At 44.3% G+C, this 23,960-nt stretch overlaps 1 protein-coding gene and 1 long non-coding RNA gene across 6 annotated transcripts in view; one reads left to right on the forward strand and one right to left on the reverse strand.

Moving 5' to 3' along the window:
* The window catches only part of HAO2 (hydroxyacid oxidase 2), a 37,944-nt gene extending 23,403 nt beyond the window's left edge, over positions 1–14,541 (reverse strand). For 2 of the 4 annotated variants that reach the window (XR_011565712.1, XM_019956714.2), the window contains exon 1: positions 14,389–14,541. The gene's annotated coding sequence lies outside the window, so the exon portion shown is untranslated. Of the gene's footprint in view, positions 1–9,103; positions 9,311–14,388 lie in introns of all 4 variants that reach the window. The other 2 variants (XM_019956715.2, XM_019956718.2) reach the window with 2 other exon arrangements.
* The window catches only part of LOC139182148 (uncharacterized), a 58,191-nt gene continuing 37,492 nt past the window's right edge, over positions 3,262–23,960 (forward strand). The window contains exons 1-2 of one of the 2 annotated variants that reach the window (XR_011565714.1): positions 3,262–3,411; positions 11,341–14,681. This is a non-coding gene — a long non-coding RNA (uncharacterized lncRNA). Of the gene's footprint in view, positions 3,412–11,340; positions 14,682–23,960 lie in introns of those variants that run through there. The other variant, XR_011565713.1, reaches the window with a different exon arrangement.

Below are 23,960 nucleotides of genomic sequence, written 5' to 3' on the forward strand. Positions count from 1 at the left end.
GGCTTTTTCTCATCAGCTGAGTCACTATAAACAATTTCTGAACATTCTGGAAGGCTATTTCGTATCTCTGCCTTTTGGGAAGGAGATCCATCAGGCCAAGAAAACTGGGTCTGAACAGAAATCAATATCTGGGAGTTCCTAGGAACCTCTGGGTATATGAATACATGAGGCAGTTAGTTCATTATCTGGTAGGAAGTTGACTTTTTGCAACTCTTTGGCTGGGTCATTGAGCATGGTGCTAATTTTGAGCCAAAGAAAATGATACATGCTCTCTCCATTCATTCCTATCCCCTTATTTGAACCTCATAAATACGTGGAGCTTGGTACTTCTGCTATGACCATACCTGAAAGAGGAAAAAGGGCAGGATTAGGTGGCAAATTTCTCTAGTAGGAGCAAGTATCTACAGAAATTCTGAAGGCACCGGTTACGGTCAGTCTCAGCATGTAGAGCTTCTGCATAAGAAGGTTCTACTATGAAGGGTGATGAAATCTGTAGTACGTAGCTCAGCACATCTCCCCAGCAGTTGGCCATGGGGTGAGTTACCCAAAGCCTGTGGGTAGAAACTAAGTGCCTACCAAGTTATCATCTGAAGGATGCAGATAAGACCCAGGGACTAGGGCTTCTAATGAGGCAGCTCCCTTAATGAATGATGGGACCAGAGAGGCCAGATGAAATGTGGGGTGTTGGGAATCTTGGTGGAGGTGAGGCTGTGCCAGAATCCAGTTAAGTCAGAGGAAAGTAGCCTAAACACCCGCTTGAAGGGCTAAGCAGAAAGAAGTTATACAACAGACAGGAAGCACCCCTGGGATGTGCCATGAGTTCTGCAAGGAGGCCTGGAGGTGGAGTTTGGAGCACAATCACAGAGCTTTTTGTGGACAGCACAACCTGTCATGGGCAGAGAGCAATTGGGGTGCTAAGTTGAGTTTGGCAAAGTGCAGGAACAATGTCTAATTTATCTCATTCCTATCTGACCCTTAAAGGCTCAGTGACTTTCAGTGAATGAATTCATCATTGTATTTATCCAGCTGTATTGCAATCAATTATTTAAACCTCTCTGTGCATAAAAGGGTTAATAAAGCAGACCTGAGAATGCTAGACCTCGGAAAGCTTGCATAAAGTTTGGACCTTGGCTGAAGTCTGGGAACTTGGATTTCAAGCGGGTTCCCACCATCTCCTGATAAGAATGTCTCTCTGTGTCTAAATTATTTGTGCAAACAATGTGCTCTATGCTGAACATCTGCTTTCTCTCTGAGAGTCCAGAATTTTGGTACGGGCTAGGCAGACAGTGTCCCTGTGACCAGCTCCCAGCAAAAAACCTTGGGCATCAACTTTCTAAAACAAGCTTCTCGGGTAGACAGCATCTCACAAAGTGCCGTCACAGCTCATTTTGGGAGGAATTAACTGCATCGTCTGTGATTCTACTGGGAGAGGGCTCTTGGGAGCTTATGCCTGTTTTCCTCTAGATTTTGCCCTTTGTCCCTTGCTGATTTTGCTTTGCATTCTTTCACTGTAATGAATCATAGCCTCAACTGTCTACTGTGTCCTGTAGATCTTCCTCGTGAATCACTGAACCTGAGACCCCCAACACACTTTGCCTCCCCAAGCAGTGGGACGTTATGTGACACTGAGCTGCTGTTCATAAGTGTTCGTTCCTTGAATTTACCATTCCCCTGTGTATCATCTCTCTGCTTTGTGGGCTGAGAATTCATCATCAAGTTTCAGCTCCCAGTGTCTCAACAAATCCCCATATCCTAAACATTACCCGCTCACAGAAATGTTCTTCTGCAGACTTTTAGCATAAAAACTTAACAGTATTTGCTTCTAATCTAAAGGAAATGGTACAGCCTCACTCAGAATCACTCACCTGGGATAATGTGAATAAAGCTGCTTGGAAATAAATAACGCACCATCTTTACGTATAGCAAACACAATTTTATCTAATGTCTGTCTACTATTTCCTTTTTCACCTACTATTTCCTTTTTCTTCCTAGTGAAGGAGATGGAGAAGGTGTTAGTTTCCTCTGAAGAGAATGGAGCCTGGGAAACAAATACTTTATGAAGGATTAGACAGTCAATTATTACAGGGGAAAGCTCAGACTCATGTCTTCTAGTAGTTTCTAAAGGTAGACAGTTTCCATTTTCAATTTCATGGTACAGAGCAAAGTAGTTGGTTTACCTAAATTACTTGTTATACTGAGTTTAAAAGAATTTTGTAGGGGGAAAGTATAATGATGATGCTTCTTTATTTTCTTTTCATAGCATATGTAAAATTTAGTAGAGTCCTGAGCCCATAATTTTTACTAGAGGTCTAACATAAGGTTCATAATTGAAGAGAAGGACAATTGTGTTGTTTCAAGTTTTCCCTATTTGGGAAGGAAACTAAGGACTATATGTTTTTATGTATTTCAGTTTGACCCATATTGGCTTTAAAGCCCCAGAAATTAAAGGGAGGGTCCAAGTTGTCTAACGGGTATGTTTTGTATTCCCATTTCATTTGACCTTCATTCCAGCATTTTTTTTTTCTTCTTTTCTCCTCTACCCCAGTTATGCAAGAGGAAGAGAAAAGGGAGAAAAGGATGAAAGTCCTTTGCTCGCTGATCAACAGCTTAGCTCATTTTAGCTCATTTCATCTGTTTAGCTTTTTTTTTTGTCTAGGGTAAAAAAGAAGATAAGGTGCAACTTACATACCAGTAATAAGGAAACTAAAACCTAAGTGTAAAGACACTCAGTGGTACCTGTTGCTAACGACCTGAAGTTCAAATCTTCCCGAGTGAGGGAAAGGGGAAGTTCATAGACTGGGGCTGGTTAGCATTTCAAGGCAGATTTTGCTTTCTTCAAAATTGCTAAGTACCTACCAAATTAGGCTAGATAACAACCTGTCTTCCACTGGGGTTTCATATGGCTCATATGTTGATGTCTCTTTAGGAATGCTTTGACTTGTATGCACTCTGTAATAAATCTCGGGGTGAGGGGACATCATGGTGCAGGTGGCTGAGATTCAAGGGAGAATCTCAGGGCTATCTCAGATGACCTGCCTCCAGGATCAAATGCTTGGTGTCCTTTAAGTCCATGCGGCCTTGTCCCCTGGGAGCTTATGCCAAGTTTCCCAATGGAGTGGTAGAGATAACATCAAGGCTACATGTTGGCAGCCTTGTTTGAGACATTACTCTGTTCAAGGTTGGCTGACAGTGCTTTAATCTCTTTGTGAGTGACTATCTTAAGGACAGTGGCTGCAAAGCCTGGAGCCATTGCCATAGCAACAGTGGCCTTGGAACCAGAGAAGCTGTAGCAGGAGGAGGCCCTGGGAGTGGAAGGTGTAGACAGGGGAAGGAGGGGTCCTGGTATTGCTGGAGCCACAGGCAGTGTCAGGACCAGGAGATGGGAGTCAACAACACCCATAACTGAGGCAGGTGAGCCCCCAGGGAATCCTGAAATGAGGAGGGAAGGTCAAGGTCAGGGACTTGGATTCCTCTGTTGATGGACATCAGATGAATGGATAAGTGAATTGTGGTACATTTAACACAATGGAATATTACTTGTCACAAAAAAAAAAAAAAGGAACGGAACTGGGTCATTTGCAGAGATGTGGGTGGACCTTGGGATTATCATACCTAGTGAAGTAAGTCAGAAAGAGAAAAACAAATACCATAAATTAACGCATGTATGTGGAATCTAGAAATATGGTATAGATGATATTATTTGCAAAACAGAAATAGAGACATAGACATCTCTATGTCTCTCTAGCAAACATATGGATGCCAAGGGGGAAAGTGGGGGTGGGATGAATTGGGAGATTGGGATTAACATGTATACTCTATTAATACTATGTATAAAATAGATAACTGGAGAGAACCTACTGTATAGCTCGGGGAACCCTATTCAGTGCTCTGCGGTAACCTAAATGGAAGGGAAATCCAAAAAGGAGAGGATATGTGTACGCGAATAGCAGACTCTGCTGGACACCAGAAATTAACACCATGCTGTAAAGCAACTAAACTCCAATAAAACGTAAAAACAGAGACAGGACTTGGACTCTCGGGAACATAAGGTCAGATGTCAGTAAAGATGGGATGGGAGTGTCCCTAACACTGGTGTGCCCTGAGGAACCACGGATGGCATTTATATGGGGGCCTGGAGGCAGAGGGCCCAGGGTGGGTCTGACAGGTGCCGGTAGTCTAATGCTGCAAGAATGTACCCAGGGCTCTATCAGCCCAGGGTCAGCTCTGGCCTTTTCCCTGAGGCTTCCCACACTGAGCCGAGGACTCAGGACCCCTTCCAGGACAAGAGGGCCGTGGTTTTGTTTTATTCTGTTTGTGCAATAATAATCTGTCCTCTCCAGCCACCACCCCACCATCCTTTCTCATGAGCTGGTTTTTCTCCCCAGTCATTAAAATTCCCCTCTTGAGCTGTGGGCACATCTTCCTATGAAGAGTAGTACATGTGGGCTCTTCAGAACCTATTCTGCCACTAACTATGGAGACTGTCTTTGTCTTACTCTAGGAGCTCTGTTTAAGGAGAGTGTGAGGTTGTGAGGGGAGGTACATTTATATTAATGCTCATTCTGGAGCTGTTGTGACCTAACTAGGTTATTAGTGACCCAGTGTTCCACCTCTGCGGATGGTAATGATTGCAAATCCTGCCTGGTGAGAATGAGAAGACAGAGCGGCTGTGCTTGATGGAGCTGAGAGGGACTTTAGAGAGATGGAGAGATGTCCACAAGTTCACAGCACAGCGGAATTAAAAAATGAGCCTAGGTCTCCTGTCTGCATGCTCAGTGCTCTTTCTGATGCAGTATGTGACTCAGAATTTCTCTGAAGAGCCTGGCGAAATTACCTGGAATTTGTTTATCCTTACGTGGGCATTAGTTTCTAGTGTAGACCTGAGGTTTCTAGAGACTGAACTTATCTACACTGGATTTTATCACTCCAACTCCTCCTGACCCTGCTTGGTTAGCCAATATTAGCAAAAAGGGGCTGAAGCTGGAGGAACAGACTAGATTCTTGCCTGTGTAGTCAGTGGACCCACACTTGTGGGGGATGGAGAAGCAGTCTGCTTCAGAGGAGGTTACTGACACTTAGCCCTATGAGCAGAGACACGTTACTTCCGCTCTTTGGACCTCAGTTCCTCATTGGAGAAACTATGGTTTTACATATTTAGGTGTAATCTCCACCAGATTTGGGGGGCTTTCCAGATGGCACTGGGGCTTCCCAGGTGGTACTAGTGGTAAAGAACCCTGCCAATACAGGTGGCATAAGAGACGCAGGTTCCATCCCTGGTTTGGGAAGATTCCCTGGAGTAGGAAACGGCAACCCACTCCAGTACTCTTGCCTGGACAATCCCACGGACAGAAGAGCCTGGCAGGCTACAGTCCATGGGGTTGCAAAGAGTCAGACACGACTGGGTGACTAAACAACAACAATACCAGATTCGAAGCCACTAGAGAAATTAAAGGTTGGGCTGATGTTTTATGAGGTCCTCATTCTATGCTTCCTTTGCCCATAAAAATGCAAAGACCTCTGTTTAGATGGATCACATTAGCATTCTTGTTCAGCACTTACTTCACGGTGATAAAGTGCAGAGCAGGGAACAAGCCCCTTATCTAGGCTGGTTCCTGACACCAATCAGCTGGGAGCTCACAGACATCCTTTGCTCTTCCTCACCAACCTTGAGGCTGGTTTTTACAATCTCTTCTGACCCTGTGGTGCAACCAAAGGCTTCAGCAGGGAACACTTCCACCAGTCAGGGCACTGTTTCCCTTTTACAGGTGGGTTCTCACCCCACCTGGGTTCCCAGATGGCCCACCAGCTAATTCATCATCCTACACACGTATTCTCTTCTTTCCCTGATTTCTCCAAACTATTGGTTGATTTTTCTTTCAGGAAACCTTTCTCACTTTTTCCCTTTCCCTAGTTTCTCCCATATCCTTCCCTTTTCCATTTGCAAACCAAAAATAACCCCCTTGTGGTGGATGAGACTGGTGTTGTGGAGTTCCTTGGATTATGAACAAAGTGAAAAAGTTCTGAAGTCACGTTGCTGCTGCTGCTGCTAAGTCAGTCGTGTCCGACTCTGTGCGACCCCGTACATGGCAGCCCAACAGGCTCCTCTGTCCCTGGGATTCACCAGGCAAGAATACTGGAGTGGGTTGCCATTTCCTTCTCCAATGCATGCATACATGTTAAGTCGCTTCAGTCATGTCCGACTCTGTGCCACCCCATAGAGGGCAGCCCACCAGGCTCCTCTGTCCACAGGATTCTCCAGGCAAGAATACTGGAGTGGGTTGCCATTTAGACTTGGTTAAAGAAAACCTCCAAAGCCTTTGAATACACCCTCAGGGGCACAAGACTTCTACCCTCTGTCACCACAGAATTCTTTCTTTGTCTAATTAAGCCTGCTTGTCCTCTTCATCAGCATTTATAAAAACAAAAGAAACTATTTAGTAAGCAACTTCTTCGTTTTCAGTTTTAGCCTATTTCTAGCGTACAGGACTCTATACTCATTTGCATTGCAAATATGCTAATTTTCTGCTACTCTGGAAATCAAGTGGGTATTTTCAGTAACCTAGGAATCCAGCCACTATCTTAATAGCTTTCTTTCTATGGGAAAATATGCGCTGAGTTCCCAACAAATGACCTCCTAGTAGAGCTTTGGAGCACAAGCCTCGTTGTGAATAGTGTGCTTTCTATGGGCTGTTGGCTATCGTTTAGGACGTACTGGGAGACCTTGATCCAAGGGTTCACAGGGTGTTTGCAGAGACTGGGAATTTTCTTCTCTTGAGCAGTGGAATCATTTGATTACACAAAGGCCCTTGGAGACAGCGTGGTGGCTCCTTAATAACAAGAATAGTGACGATAAATTCGCAACCATTTATGGAATGCTTCGTGACGTGTCACGTAGCTTATTTTAGGTGCATTAATGTGCAATCTCCAAACACAAATATCATTATCCTCATTTTGCAGATGAGAAACCGCAGGTTCAGAGAGATTAAAATATTTTGCCCAGCATCACATATCTAGTCATATACTCTGACTCCTGTGGCTTGGCTCTTAAGCATCACGAAAAGAAGCAATAATCTGAAGCCAAGTGTGGTTTGTAGGGTGAGAGCTGGCATCGAAAATGGTGAGAGTCCCATTTTATAAATGAAAAAATTAAAACTCAGAAAATTCAAATAAGTCGTCTCTATTCACATGATGAGGATGGCAGGGCCTGCCTAGGAATTTTCTGGTTTGCTCTGAATATTGTTTAGTCGGCCAGTACATGGTCTTAGTGGTTTGCTAGGCTTCCCAGATGGCACTAGTGGCAGAGAACCCGTCTGCCAATGCAGGAGACATGAGACGTGGATTCAATCAGGAAGATTCCCTGGTGGAGGGAATGGCAACCCACTCCAGTATTCTTGCCTGGAGAATCCCATGGATAGCGGAGCCTGATGGGCTACAGTCCACGGGGTGGCAAAAGAGTTGGACACGGCTGAAGCGAATTAGCACACACACGTACAAGATCAGTTCAGGTCTCTGCTCTATAGGGTCAGAAGAGTTGCACAGGGACTTGCCTGGTGATCCAGTGGTTAAGACTCTGAGCTTCCAACACACGGGTTGTGGGTTCAATCCCTGGTCAGGGAATTAAGATCCCACATGCCTTGTGGCATGGCAGAAAATAAAAGAGCTGCACAAAGTGAGCTTGATCAGTTCCCACAAGATCTAGGCCACTGGGAAAGGTGTCCTGTGTGGAGATCACAGCCCTGCACCTTCGTTTGCTCAGAAAGGGTGAAGTGCACTAAACAGATCTCAGAAACTACACAAAGGTTCAGAACAAGCTCTGAACTCTACTATTTTCACTCCTGACTTGAGGTCTCATAGGCATAGCTCTACGCAGGAGTGGCAGCTCCTGAGAGGCAGCAGGAGAGGAGTGAGAAGACAGAGAAGCTGCTCACGATGCTCCATGAGACATCAGTAGCTGAGGGAGTGCATGGAGCCAGGAGGACAGGATCTCATAAGTGTTATGTCTTGGGAAACATGGGCTCAAACTCAGCTCTGCTGCTTGTTCACCAGGTGCCATGAACAGGTTATTTGTAAAAGAAGATTATTAATGCCTGTCCCACAGGGCCTCATGAGGACTAAACACTGCTGCTGCTGCTAAGTCGCTTCAGTCGTGTCCGACTCTGTGCGACCCCATAGACGGCAGCCCACCAGGCTCCACCGTCCCTGGCATTCTCAACACTACAGTTCACATAATGTTCCTAGAGCAGTGCCTTATATAGATTAAAGTGCCAGTGGAAGTGTTAGTCGCTCAGCCACATCTGACTCTGTGACTTCATGGACTGTGATCCATCCTTCAGAGGACCAGGCTCCTCTGTCCATGGGATTCTCCAGGCAAGAATACTGGAGTGGGTTGCCATTCTCTTCTCCAGGGGATCTTCCTGATTGAATCCACGTCTCTTATGTCTCCTGCATTGGCAGACGGGTTCTCTGCCACTAGCGCCATCTGGGAAGCCTAGCAAACCAGGGATTGAACCCAGGACCCTGCTTTGCAGGCAGATTTTTTTACTGTCTGAGCCTCCAGGGAAGCTCTTGTATAGACTAGACTATCCTTAAACGGTAGAACCATTGGCATTCTTTCTCTTGTTGATGACATTCTCCTCTGAGGCTCTGGAGGTTGAAAGTGGATTTCACCTTCGAGTAATTCTGTGATGGTAGAATTTATTTTTTTTCCTTTTTTATTGGAATATAATTGCCTTACAATGTTATGTTAGTTTCTGCTGTACAAGAAAGTGAATCAGCTGTATGCATACAAATATCCCCTCCCTCTTGGACCTCTTCCCCCTACCCCTCACCATCCCACCCCTCTAGGTCATCACAGAGCACCGAGCTGAGCTTCCTGTGCTAAACAGTAGCTTCCCACCAGCTAGCTATTTTACAAATGGTAGTTTATATTTGTCAGTCCTAATTTCCTATTTATCCCAACCTCCTCTTCCCCTCCTATGTCTGCATGTCCATTCTCTAAGTCTGCCTCTCTATTCCTGCCTTGGAAATAGGTTCATCTGTACCATTTTTCTAGATTCCATGTATATGCATTAACATACAATATTTGTTTTTCTTTCTGACTTACTTTACTCTGTATGACAGACTCCAGGTCCTGGTGATGGTATAATTCAAACTGTGTCGGATTTACTCGTTGGTTAATCCCACAAGGCTTGTCTAGTGCACACTCTCAGCCAGGACGAGCAGAGGCAGTCACTGTTCCGCACGTGCTCCTCGATGGTTCCCAGCTGCTTATAGGTAGGCAGGCTTTATATGACTAGTTCTGGTCAATGGGCTAGAAGTGGAAGTGACTTGTGTTCATTTTGGGCCAAGAATTTAAGAGCTTCTATGTGACTCTCTTTTTTTCCCTCCTGTTACAACATCCAGGGGCCATGTCCATCAGGAGGCATTGCTATAGGATAAAGGTAGCTTAGATCCCTGAATCATCACCTGAAAAGGAGGAGCCCTGGGGATCAGCTGGTTTTTTTGAATAAGAAATAGATGTTTGAATGTTAAACCACGAAGAATTCAGGGTTTATTCCTTACCACAGCAAAGCCAAACCCAACCTATTATATCTAGGCATCATGCCAAACACTACAGGTTAAAAAAAGAGCTACATGATGTTAGTCTCTATTCCCAAGAAGCTTACAGTCAAAAGAGAAGGTGGATTTCAACAGCTGACTCTCCTTTAGTCGATATGATGTTGCCTATAACAGAAATCCTTTTCTAGGAAGGGTTACCCAGAAATGTGGGAATATTCCCATTGCTTCTCAAATGGTAGCCCATAAGTGATGTTCCACTCCATCTAGTCTAGACAAGCTCCAATTCTCATCTACCTATAAAGTTAGGTTATGGCTGTCTGTCCCACAGAGCTCTTATGAGAATCAAAGGATCTTGTCAAATGCAGAATAGCCTAATGATAATAGTAAGTTATCATTTAAATAATAGTAATGATCATAGTAAATTATCATAATAAATTATTACTATTACTTCAATAGTAAAGGCTTTGGAGTTTTGCTTCCTGTTAGGAGGTAGGATATCACAAAAAGCCATTTCTCCCTTGATCCTGTTTCCAGACTGTCTATTACAATCCACTGATCTGGGTATCTTTCTACTAATACCACCCTGACTGATCACTGTTGGGGGAAGTTCTTCCCGGACTGATCCATAGATTCAACTTGAGTGCATGCATGCTCAGTCTTTGGGAACTTACAAATTATAGCCTGCCAGGCTTCTCTGTCTATGGGATTCTTCAAGCAAGAATACTGGAGTGGGTTGCCATGCTCTTCTCCAGGGGATCTTCCTGACCCAGGGGTCGAACCTGTGCCCCCTGCATTGCAGGCAGATTTTTTTACTGCTGAGCCACTGGGGAAGCCAGATTCAGCTTGACCCAATTATAATTTCAGGAGGCTATACACCAGAAGGAATTGTTACCCGGATCCAAGTAAACGTACTCCCCAAAGAAACTACACCAGCCTGACTGTCTGACAACATTAACTTTTTTGCTTTTTAGGAGCAGTCGCTGCATCACTGTTATCCTCTGTGGCCACGAAGCAGTGGTCAAGTGACAAAGTAGATCCCCGGGGGCAGGAACTGTGACTTTTAGATTTTCCAGAACCCTTTCAAGTGGACATCTTTTAAGCTATCTCCCCTCCTAAGGACATCCATAAATACTCCCTCGGGGCTATTCCTTGGTGGCCTAGCAGTTAGGATTTCAGGCTTTCATTGCTAGGGCCAGGGTTCAATCCCAGGCCTGAGAACTGAGATCCTGCAGGTTGCTTGATATGGCTCACCCCAACCCTCCAAAAAAAAAAAAAAAAAATTACTCCCTCAGGTGGTTCTAAAACTTAACTTCCCTAGACATAGCCTCTCTATCTATAGTTTTTTTTTTTTTGAGTATGATTGTATCACAATGTTGTGTCAGTTTCTGTTGTACAGCATAGTGAATCAGCTATTTATGTACATATATCCCCTCTTTTTTGATTTTCTTCCCATTTAGGTCATCACACAGCGTTGGGTAGATTTCTCTTGTTATACAGTAGGTTCTCATGAGTTACCTACTTTATATATACTACTATGTATAAAATGGGACTTCCCTGGTGGCTCAGATAGTAAAGAATCTGCCTGCAATGCAGGAGACATGAGTTGGATCCCTGGGTCAGGAAGATCCCCTGCAGAAGGGAATGGCTACCTCCTCCAGTATTCTTGCCTGGAGAATTCCATGGACAGAGGAGCCTGGTGGGCTAAAGCCCATGGGGTTGCAAAGACTTGGACACGACTAAATGACTAACACTTTCACTTTTTAACTTTTTTGTATATAATAGATAACTCATGGGAACCATCGGAGTGACTCTGCGGCAAAGCCTTCCTTTGCCAGGCCCCTCAGTGTCCTACTCCCTGTGTCCACATGGCGTCTTTCTGCCGAGACTCTTTCTTTGAAGACTCACATTTGAGCACCTCCAGTGCCTCCAAGGCAAATTGGAAGTGGTCAGACAAGAGATGGCAAACTGAATGTCGACATTCTAGGAATCAGCGAACTGAAATGGACTGGAATGGGTGAATTTAACTCAGATGACCACTATATCTACTACTGCGGGCAGGAATCCCTCAGAAGGAATGGAGTGGCCATCGTGGTCAACAAAAGAGTCCGAAATGCAGTACTTGGATGCAATCTCAAACACGACAGAATGATCTCTCTTCGTTTCCAAGGCAAACCATTCAATATCACAGTAATCCAAGCCTATGCCCCAACCAGTAACATTGAAGAAGCTGAAGTTGAATGGTTCTATGAAGACCTACAAGACCTTTTAGAACTAACACCCCAAAAAGATGTCCTTTTCATTATAGGGGACTGGAATGCAAAAGTAGGAAGTCAAGAAACACCTGGAGTAACAGGCAAATTTGGCCTTGGAATACGGAATGAAGCAGGGCAAAGACTAATAGAGTTTTGCCAAGAAAATGCACTGGTCATGACAAACACCCTCTTCCAACAACACAAGAGAAGACTCTATACATGGACATCACCAGATGGTCAACACTGAAATCAGATTGATTATATTCTTTGCAGCCAAAGGTGGAGAAGCTCTATACAGTCAGCAAAAACAAGACCAGGAGCTGACTGTGGCTCAGACCATGAACTCCTTATTGCCAAATTCAGACTCAAATTGAAGAAAGTAGGGAAAACCACTAGACCATTCAGGGATGACCTAAATCAAATCCCTTATGATTATACAGTGGAAGTGAGGAATAGATTTAAGGGCCTAGATCTGATAGATAGAGTGCCTGATGAACTATGGACTGAGGTTAGTGACATTGTACAGGAGACAGGGATCAAGACCATTCCCATAGAAAAGAAATGCAAAAAAGCAAAATGGCTGTCTGGGGAGGCCTTACAAATAGCTGTGAAAAGAAAAGAAGCGAAAAGCAAAGGAGAAAAGGAAAGATATAAACATCTGAATGCAGAGTTCCAAAGAATAGCAAGAAGAGATAAGAAAGCCTTCTTCAGCGATCAATGCAAAGAAATAGAGGAAAACAACAGAATGGGAAAGACTAGAGATCTCTTCAAGAAAATCAGAGATACCAAAGGAACATTTCATGCAAAGATGGGCTCGATAAAGGACAGAAATGGTATGGACCTAACAGAAGCAGAAGATATTAAGAAGAAATGGCAAGAATACACAGAAGAACTGTACAAAAAAGATCTTCACAACCCAGATAATCACTATGGTGTGATCACTGACCTAGAGCCAGACATCCTGGAATGTGAAGTCAAGTGGGCCTTAGAAAGCATCACTATGAACAAAGCTAGTGGAGATGATGGAATTCCAGTTGAACTATTCCAAATCCTGAAAGATGATGCTGTGAAAGTGCTGCACTCAACATGCCAGCAAATTTGGAAAACTCAGCAGTGGCCACAGGACTGGAAAAGGTCAGTTTTCATTCCAATCCCAAAGAAAGGCAATGCCAAAGAATGCTCAAACTACTGCACAATTGCACTCATCTCACAGGCTAGTAAAGTAATGCTCAAAATTCTCCAAGCCAGGCTTCAGCAATATGTGAACTGTAAAATTCCTGATGTTCAAGCTGGTTTTAAAAAAGGCAGAGGAACCAGAGATCAAATTGCCAACATCCGCTGGATCATAGAAAAAGCAAGAGCATTCCAGAAAACATCTATTTCTGCTTTATTGACTATGCCAAAGCCTTTGACTGTGTGGATCACAATAAACTGTGGAAAATTCTGAAAGAGATGGGAATACCAGACCACCTGATCTGCCTCTTGAGAAATTTGTATGCAGGTCAGGAAGCAACAGTTAGAACTGGACATGGAACAACAGACTGGTTCCAAATAGGAAAAGGAGTTCGTCAAGGCTGTATATTGTCACCCTGTTTATTTAACTTATATGCAGAGTACATCATGAGAAACGCTGGACTGGAAGAAACACAAGCTGGAATCAAGATTGCCGGGAGAAATATTAGTAACCTCAGATATGCAGATGACACCACCCTTATGGCAGAAAGTGAAGAGGAACTCAAAAGCCTCTTGATAAAAGTGAAAGTGGAGAGTGAAAAAGTTGGCTTAAAGCTCAACATTCAGAAAACGAAGATCATGGCATCTGGTCCCACCACTTCATGGGAAATAGATGGGGAAACAGTGGAAACAGTGTCAGACTTTATTTTTCTGGGCTCCAAAATCACTACAGATGGTGACTGCAGTCATGAAATTAAAAGACGCTTACTCCTTGGAAGGAAGGTTATGACCAACCTAGATAGCATATTGAAAAGCAGAGACATTACTTTGCCAACAAAGGTTCGTCTAGTCAAGGCTATGGTTTTTCCAGTGATCATGTATGGATGTGAGAGTTGGACTGTGAAGAAGGCTGAGTGCTTAAGAATTGATGCTTTTGAACTGTGGTGTTGGAGAAGACTCTTGAGAGTCCCTTGAACTGCAAGGAGATCCAACCAGTCCATTCTGAAGGAGATCAGCCCTGGGATTTCTTTGGAAGGAATGATGCTAAAGCTGAAACTCCAGTACTTTGGCCACCTCATGTGAAGAGTTGACTCATTGGAAAAGACTCTGATGCTTGGAGGGATTGGGGGCAGGAGGAGAAGGGGATGACAGAGGATGAGATGGCTGGATGGCATCACTGACTCGATGGACGTGAGTCTGAGTGAACTCCGGGAGTTGGTGATGGACAGGGAGGCCTGGTGTGCTGGGATTCATGGGGTCGCAAAGAGTCGGACACGACTGAGCAACTGATCTGATCTGATCTGATCTGAGTGCCTCCTGAAGTCTCTAGCCTCTCTTCTCGTCCCACCTGCCACCTGCTCTCCCACCCCAGTTCCAAATACACGGTAGACAACCATCAACACACCTGGTATTAGCCTCTTCCAGTGCCTGGGGATAGTGGTGTCCGGCAGCAGCCACCCCGATCTTGGCTCACAGCTGGCTGTGGTGGGAATGGCAGGTCTCTATCCACAGCCCACTGAAGACAGAAGAGGTTCAAAGTTACAAGTTAATCTTTAATGGGAACAGCATGTAGCTTGGAAGCCAGTGAGCAAGTGGGCCAAAGCATGTTAACCATGAAATGAACTTTGCCAAGTTACATCACATTCAAGTGACATTCATTACCAAATTCAACCTCAAAATAAAATAGCTGTTAATTTGCTCAAGCCATATATTTCTCCCCTTGGGCAGCAAGGAGATCAAACCAGTCAATCCTAAAGGAAATCAACCCTGAATATTAATTGGAAGGACTAGGGCTGAAGCTGAAGCTCCAATACTTAGGCCACCTGATGTGAAGAGCTAACTCACTGGAAGAGAGTTGTCTGGGAAAGATTGAGGGCAGGAGGAGAAGGGGGTGACAGAGGATGAGATGGTTGGATGGTATCACTGACTCAGTGGACGTGAGTTTGAGCAAACTCCTGGAGATGGTGAAGGACAGGGAAGCTTGGTGTGCTGCAGTCCATGGGGTTGCAAAGAGTCGGACATGGCTTAGTGACTGAACAACAATTTATTTTCCCAATCCTTCAAAGATGGCTAAAGGAAGAGAATCAGTGATTTCAGTGGAGAATTACAAAAACCCCCATGTTGTAAAGGAAAGGCTTGTCTGGGGAAGTGCTGAGGGGATGGGTACGGAGCAGTCACACCTGGGAACTGGAACACAGGCAGCAGTGACCCAGCCAGGTTGTTCTGAGGGCTGTGCTATGTCAAGTCCTCCAGGCCTGACCAGAGACGAATAAGGGAAGCAGGGGAACCACTAACACTTCTGAGTGGGAGAATGACTCAGTAATCAGGTGTAAGTCTGAGGAAGCCAATGCAAATATTATTGTTGTTGTTCAGTCGCTCAGACTCTGCAACCCCATGGATTGCTGCATGCCAGGCTTCCCTGTCCTTCACCATCTCCCAGAGCTTCCTCAAACCCATGTCCATTGAGTCGATGATGCCATCCAACCATCTCATTCTCTGTCACCTCCTTCTCCTCCTACCTTCAATCTTTCCCAGCATCAGGGTCTTTTCCAATGCGTTGGCTCTTCGAATCAGGTGGCCAATGTATTTCACAATAGTACATGTTAAGAAAAAAAAAAAAAGAATTCCCCAAGAGCAGTCCTGTGGGGCTCACTAATGTCACTAATTAATGTCTAATTTGTCCAGGCCCTTCCCGCTGTGCTCCTGAGCCAGCCCCTCATTCTGCACCAACCACGTTATGAGTTGCTGACAATAGGCCTGACATGTGACACACATTATTTCACTTGATTATCACAGCAACCATATGGGGCAATATTATTTTCCCATTTTTCAGAAAAGAAAATGAAGTTAGCTGGCTCAAGCTTTCCATCAGTAATGAGAAGAGTTGGGATTTGCATCTAGCCTGTAGCCCATTCAATGGCAGGTGAAAATTCTAGGCTATTTCAAGGACCATGGCAGCGGGATTTCCCTATCGTTTAGAATCTGCAGCTGAACTGAAAAACAACTTTGCTGCTGATGTATTTACCTTCCCCATTCAAGGCTCATTCTACATTCACTTGAGGGTAATTGCTACCTGCTGTTTTACCACTAGATGGCAGGCTTACCTCAGAAATACTTTCAAAGTGACCCTCCGGCAGGATCTGAAAAGTCCTTTGCCACGGTGATTTTTACCCCTCCATAATCAGCCTCCAGGGCATGCCCACAGTCAGCTCTCACACCACCGGACCTCCTAGCTATCCAGGAGACATTATGTTATGGTCAGGAACACAGACCCTGGAGCCTTGTGAGCGCCTGAGTGCCCGTCTGTTGCCACTTCTAACTTCTGAGTTCTGCAGTTTCTCCCAATGTCTCCTACACTTTAATGAGAAGTAAATGAGTTAATACTTACAACGTTCAGGTAGTCGGTGGAACAGTGGAGGTTCTATAGCTCTTATAGCTAGATTCATAGTTTGAATCAACTTCAAATTAGGTTCTCAAGTTTGAATCTAATGTGAAGTCCTGGGGATCTTTCAAATCTGGTCACTGAGCTAAGGAACATTTTCTCTTCTTTAGTATCAGCCTTCACTGCTGTAGCCTAAGTGAATTAATCCCCACAGGGGCACAGAGGGACACAAGCAGAGCTCTCTTGAGGTGGTTTGTAGCATCTCTTGAATTCCAGAGACTGGAACCATCTGGTGTTCATGATGGGTTCAGCTTTGGATTTGACATTGGGTTGGACAGGACAGCACCAGTGTGCTGGGAGCATGTTTCAGGGAGGCTGTAAAGAGATGTTGTTTTTCAGGTAGCCCTGGGGCTTCCCAGGTAGTGCTAGTGGTAAAGAACCTGTCTGCCAATGCAGGAGAGAAAGGAGAAGTGTATTTGATCCCTGGATGGGGAAGATCCCCTGGAGGAGGTCATGGCAGCCTACTCCAGTATTCTTGTCTGGAGAATCCTATGGACAGAGGAGCCTGGTGGGCTACAGTCCGTAGGGTCACTAAGAGTCGGACTTGACTAAAAAGTGACCTAGCATGCATGCACGCATGGGGTACCTATTAATCATTGTATGTGTATGTGCTAAGTCACTTCAATCGTGTGGCTATAGTCCCTGAGGTTCATCTGTCCATGGGATTCTCCAGGCAAGAATACTGGAGTGGGTTGCCATTTCCTTCTCCAGGGGATCTTCCCTACCCAAGAATTGAACCCATGTTTTTTATGTCTCCTGCATTGGCAGGCGGGTTCTTTACCACTAGCACCACCTGGGAATGTGCCTGCTTAATTTGGGTGAAGGGAAATGATAGGTTATTCTTGGGCAGTCATGGCCCAGCTCTTAGAGAACAAACGTAGTTCTGCAAGCATAAAGGCACCCCCCAAACCCCTATGATGGGGGGCACCTAGGCCCTCCTGGTCCCAGCTGTGCCATGCAGCCATCTGTCTTGCTTAAGCTGATTCCAGAAATCAGACGAACCTGGAACTTTGAGGTCTGGGCTCAAGCCCACCACATGCCTGACCCTAAGGAGGTGCAGGCAAGTTAATATTGAATTATTGAAGCCTGAAGCCAACCAGTTGTGGATGGGGTCAAACGAGGGACAGTTTGATCTTTCTGCAGCTACTGAACCTCTCAGAGGCTAAGAGGCCAGCAGTGTGGTTGTTCCCCTGGGTGGGAGCAATTGTGCAGTGAGTCACAGGGAAGGATGGGGACACAGCCTGAAGAAGGGCTTTTGGGGGAATATGGTTATATGCCAGTGATGTTTGTCACAGGGCTGCATTGTCTGTCCTTGTTTTACAGGGTCTGAAGGGGGAAGGAAAATTCTTTCTCCATTTGCTAAGTTTGCTACATAGATCAGGTCTGATAGGAAGTAGAGAGAGCTTCTGAATATGAAGGTGAGCTAGGTAGCAAGAGCTGGGATTATAAAGCTTCCCAAGATCTTGGAGAAATTTGGGTGCGGGGTGCAGACAAGAGTTCAGGATCTCAGATTCTGCCGGGTGTCTGGGGTCACGGGCACGGCTATCCCCATGGGAGACAATGAGGGAGCCGCCATCAACAGCCCATTGATATGAGAGCCGCTGGCATCTTGGAGATGATTTGTATCCTTCAGAAGGTTTATGCTGATTCAGGATCAAGCATAGCTTATATATGAGTTAGGTGACAGGGAAGGACAGTTAGTACAGGAGAGGAAGCAGTGGTTTCCTCCCTAAAGACACCTCATTTGTGACTTGGTCTTGCTCAGACACCAGGGGGTCTCACAGCTGCCCCATGATGAGGTGTGTAAAAGTCCTCACACTGTGCTCATAGTAAGTGAGTGCTCAATAAATGGTAGTGTTATCCTTAACAATAGTCAATAACACTTAAAGGACATTTACAATGTGCCAGGCAGTGTTCTAAGGGCTTTGCATGTATTAATTCATAGGGATCAACTTTATCCCCATTTTACAGATAAGGAAATTGAAGCACACAGCAGAAAGTAACTTTTTCCAGATCACACAGCTGGCAAACACAGAGCTGGGATTCAAAGCCAGAAAATCTGGCTCCAGAGTCTACGCTGTTAGACAAAGTGACAAAGTGTTAGTTGCTTAGTCTTGTCTGACTCTTTGTGACCCCATGGATTGTAGCCCACCAGGCTCCTCTGTCCATAGAATTCTCCAGGCAAGAATACTGGAGTGGGTTGCCATGCCCTCCTCCAGGGGATCTTCCTGACCCAGGGATTGAATCCTGGTTGCCCACATTGCAGGCAGATTTTTTACTGTCTGAGCCACTAGGGAAGCCTGACACTGTTAACTATTATGCTATTAATTCATATTTCAGAGTAGCTTATGGGAGACCAGAGGAGGAAGAGGTTGCTTCTGGCTGGGGTGACCAAGGAAGTGGGGGACCTGAACTAACAGATGTTCATCTGGCGCTTTCACATAAATTTAATTCTATTTCCTGTTTTCAATCCCAGTCCGTGGGTCTGAAGTTGAGCCTACAAGTCTTGCTCCTATGTGGACGGAGCTAGGGTGTTCAGCTGAGGCCCCAGACCTGCTGAACCCAGAGCCAGTGGGCCAGTTAAGGAAGGACTCCTAGAGATCAGGAACTCCGGAAGACTCAGCGAGGGCCTTTGAGGCTCGCTGGCTGACTTTTGTCCCCGCTTGCAACCAAAACATGATGTTTCCATGTCTCTGCCTGTACTTGCTATTCCTTCTTCCTCAAATTTTCCCTTTTTTTTTTTTTAGTTTTTAAAATTAAACTTAAAAAAATTTTTTTGAGATAATTGTAGATTCACATGCATGCTTCCTGGAATATTCTTACACTCCTACTTGTCCTTATGATCCAGTCGATGTGTCTTCCCAACCGTGAAGGCCTCCCCAGGGCTGTCAGGCAGAGCTGGCACTCTGTCTGTGTGTATGTGAGTGAGTGAGTGTGTGTGAAACATGTCACACTGTATTCCAATTGGTCCATTATGGCTTTGCAGGATTTGGAGTTCCTTGAGGCCAGGAACCCTGTTGTATTCATTCTTGAAACTGAGCCCACCAGAGCCTGACATGTGACGAGTATTTGTTGTAGAATTAGAGAATAGGTGAAGAAGCAAGCATAGATGCTGTCAGCATCTTCCCTTTACATTTCTACCCAACCTCTCCCTCCTCTCTCCTTTCCATCATCTGTCTTACTGGAAGAGCACAGCCAGTTTAATGCAAAGGTCAGGATAACTTTGGTTCGTGAACTGTTGACTGATGTTCACATTTCTGAACGTGCAATGACCTCAGCAGATCTAGGGCCAAACTCCATGTAAACACGCTGGGTTATGTAGGGACAATCAGCTTCGTGAGGTGGTAGCTTTATTAAAGTCTTTAGATTCTGATCAGCCCCAGCCCTTTGCCCACAAACATCGCCATTGACTCCCACTGGAGCCCAGCCCTGTGGTTGTTGCATAAGCTGCACCAGGCCCCAGTGGGCTAACTAGCCTGCGATGTCACTATGGATAAGAGGAGGCCCTAGAGTCTCCGAAAGCAGATGCTAGAATCTGCCTTCTCCTTCCCTCTTCGTGCACTGACTTTGCATGGTCTCCTTCCCTGAAAGTCTCCTGCATGTGCTCAGGGCTCATTCCTTGAACAAGGCGTATTCAGGACAGGCATATTCAAGTCGCATGAACAGGCTACCTGGCTATTCTTGTATTTTGCAGGGAGGTGACTGCAAGCATTTAATGTGCTTCAAAAATATTTGATATTTGAATTGATAAAGAAGATGGGGTACATACATACAATGGAATATTACTCAGCCATATAAAAGACTGAAATAATGCCATTTGAAGCAACATGGAGGCAACTAGAGATTATCATACTAAGTGAAATAAATAAGAAAAAGACAAATATCATATGATATCACTTAAATGTAGAATCTAAAAAAATGATACAAACAAACATATTTACAAAAAAGAAAAAGACTCCCAGACATGAAAAACAAACTTGTGATTGATTACCAAAGGGGAAATTTGGGGGAGGGATAAATTAGGAGTTTGGGATTAACATATACACACTACTATATATAAAATGGTGGCTTAGATGATAATGAATCTGCCTGCAATGTGGGAGACCCAGGTTCAATCCCCGGGTCAGGAAGATCCCCTAGAGGAGGGCATGGCAACCTGCTCCAGTATTCTTGCCTGGAGAATCCCATAGACAGAGGATCCTGGTGGGCTACAGTCCATAGAGTCGCAAGGAGTTGGACATGACTGAGCAACTAATATATATAAAATAGATAACCAATAAAGACCTACTGTATAGCACTATACTCAATATTTTATAATAACCTATAAGGGAAAAGAATCTGAAAAAGAATATTATACATAATATAAAAGGATATTATATATGTGTGTGTGCTGCTGTTGCTGCTTCTTAGTCACTTCAGTGGTATCAGACTCTGTACAACCCTATGGACTGTAGCCCACCAGGCTCCTCTGTCTATGGAATTCTCCATGCAAGAGTAGTGGAGTGAGTTGCCATGCTCTCTCCCAGGGGATCTTCCCAACTCAGGGCTCAAACCCAGGTCTCTTGCATTGCAGGCAAATTCTTTACCACTGAGCTACCAGGGAAGCTATATATATATATATATATATATATATATATATATATATATATATGGAAGCCATATTCCAATATATATTGAAATATATATATTCAGATATATATATGAATCACTCTGTTGAAACTAACACCTGAAACTAACACAACATTATAAATCAACTATACTCTAATAAAAAATCTGGGGACTTCCCAGATGGTGGGCCAATGGTTAAGACTCTGCACTCCCAATGCAGGAAACCCAGGTTGGATCCCTGGTCAGGGAACTAGATCCTGCATACCATAACCAACAACCAACTGAGTGCAAAAAAAAAAAATGATCCATAAGCTGCTGAATCTAATTCCTAGAACCATGGGTTGACTATCATTTAACTACTAGACTACAATGGATCCCACTGTCCCAGCCCCCAACTCCCAGTTATTTCCACTAAGGATTGACTGTATGATTCCTGACGGTTTAAGGCCTAAGGCATGGAAAACAAAGTGGAAGAGAAGGCAGAAATAGAAACAGAACACAGTTATGTTCCCCCAGTAGCTGAAACAATCTTAGGTTTCATTTTAAAAATTAGAATGTAATTTTTACACAATAAAACAAACTCACTCTAAGTGTACAGTCTGATGAATTTTGGCATAAATGGTATAACCACTGCCAGTGTCAAGATACTGAACATTTTCCTTGCCACAGAAAATATCCTTGTTTCTTTCCAGTCAGTGGCTTCCCACCCACAGCAGAGATCACTGTTCTGATTCCTATCACTATAACTTAGTTCTGCCTGTCCTAGAACTTTACATTATTGGAGTCAATTAGATGGTTATTTATGTATGGATAGGTCCTTTTACTCAACAAATGCTATAGAGATACATTTCTGTTGTTACTTGTATGAGTGAAAGTGAAGCCGCTCAGTCGTGTCTCACTCTTTGCAACCCCGTGGACTGCTTCTTAGTCACTTCAGTGGTGTCAGACTCTGTGCAAACTCTATGAATTGTAGCCCACCATGCTCCTCCATCCATGGGATTCTCCAGGCAAGAATACTGGAGTGGGTTGCCATTTCCTTCTCCAGGGGATCTTCCCAACCCAGGGATCGAACCCAGGTCTCCCGCATTGCAGGCAGATGCTTTTAACCTCTGAGCCGACAGGGAAGCCTTGTATGAGTAGTTTATTTCTTTTTTTAACTGTTGAGTATTGCTCTATGGAAGAAGAGTAAGACGGTTGGATAGCATCACTGATTCAATGGACATGAAATTGGGCAAACTCTGGGATATAGTGAGGGACAGGGAGGCCTGGCATGCTGAGCCCATAGGGTCGCAAAGAGTCGGACATGACTTAGCGACTGAACAACAACAACATCATTGCTCTATTATATTAATATAACACAAATATGTTTCTCCATTCACCTGTTGGTAGGCATTCAAGTTGCTCCCAGTTTGGGGGGTTATTATGAAAGTTTATTATGAAGCTTGGAGAAGCATTTCATAATTTCTGTAAAATTTCTTTTACAATTCTTTTTGTGAATGTGTTTTTTGTTTTTTTTTTTCTCTTGGATAGATGCCCAGGAGTAAAGTTGCTGAGTAACAGAGTGAGAACATTTTTAACTTTGTAAGAAAAGTTCTCCAGAACTTTGAAATAATTGTGCCATCTCACACTCCCAACCATCAGAGTACTCCCACCATTCTCGGAGTAGGAGAATTTGGTTACCACCTAGGCTTCATTGTATTATCTCATAGTCGCTACTTAGAGAAACAGGTCAAAGAACCTTAACATTGGTTCTTATAGATTTCAGAGAGCGGTCTGTCCCTATGAAATGCCTCATTCTTGTGTATCCTTGATAGGAAAAAGATTTTCCATTCCTTGGGACCTAAGACCCAGCATGCAAACTTAGGAAGGATGCTTGAGGATTGGTGAAGGGGGACGGCACTATAGCTCAGCCCACCATGCAGGATCAAACCCAGCTATCAATTTGATGACAGATGTTCAAGCCAGATCACCCTCATCTCCAAGAGTGGCTTTGTAACAAGTCACTATCCCAGGCCTAAGTAATCAGAGAATTTATTTGCAGTCTGTTAGCTAATTGTTCCCATACTGAGCACAGATCTTAACTAAATGCCAAAGTGACATTTACATTTCTGGTCTCCATTATGAAACAGCTGATAAATTACCATGCTTATATCCTGCCAGTAGAGTTTAATTTGCTTAAGATCACAGCTGATTTCTGAGATCCCTAAACAAGATAGGATAAATATCCCAGGATATGATGGAAAAGTTAGAGAAGACACAGATTTGCAGCCAGGACAAGGACATTACACTCCAGCTGTAAGACATTTAGCAAGTCACATCACTTCTCTCGGCTTCAGGTCCCTCAAAAGCAAAGTGGAAACAATTCCTATTTCTATCCACCTACCTGCTAGGGTGGGTATGAAATTCAAATCAGATGCAGCTGCATTCAAATCTTGGCTCTGCCAATTTCTACCAAAAGTTTGACTGTGTTACTTATTTAATTTCCCAAATCTGGGGTTTCACCTCTGTTAATGAAGATCATAAATGAATGCTTTGTGTGTGTGTTAGTAGCTCAGTTGTGTTCGACTCTGTGTGACCCCATGGACTATAGCTCACCAGGCTCCTCTGTCCATGGGGCTTCTCCAGGCAAGAATACTGGAGTGCCATTCCCTCCTCCAGGGGACCTTCCTGACCTAGGGACTGAACCTGAGTCTCCAAGATTGCAGGTAGATTCTTTACTGTCTGAACTGCCAGGGAAGCACAAATGAATTCCTCGCACAGTTATAAGAATTAAGTAATGTACATAAAGTGCCTACTGGTAATGAAAGCCTCAATTTTAAGCAGACTACTTGAGTTATACATCAATCAGATGGCAGTTTTCTCAATCAAATGGCATTTACTCACTTGCCAACCAACCTTTGTTGAACTGGGCACCATGTCCTGCTGAT

The sequence above is a fragment of the Bos indicus genome, chromosome 3 (genome assembly GCF_029378745.1).
Source record: "Bos indicus isolate NIAB-ARS_2022 breed Sahiwal x Tharparkar chromosome 3, NIAB-ARS_B.indTharparkar_mat_pri_1.0, whole genome shotgun sequence".
Lineage (NCBI taxonomy): Eukaryota > Metazoa > Chordata > Mammalia > Artiodactyla > Bovidae > Bos > Bos indicus.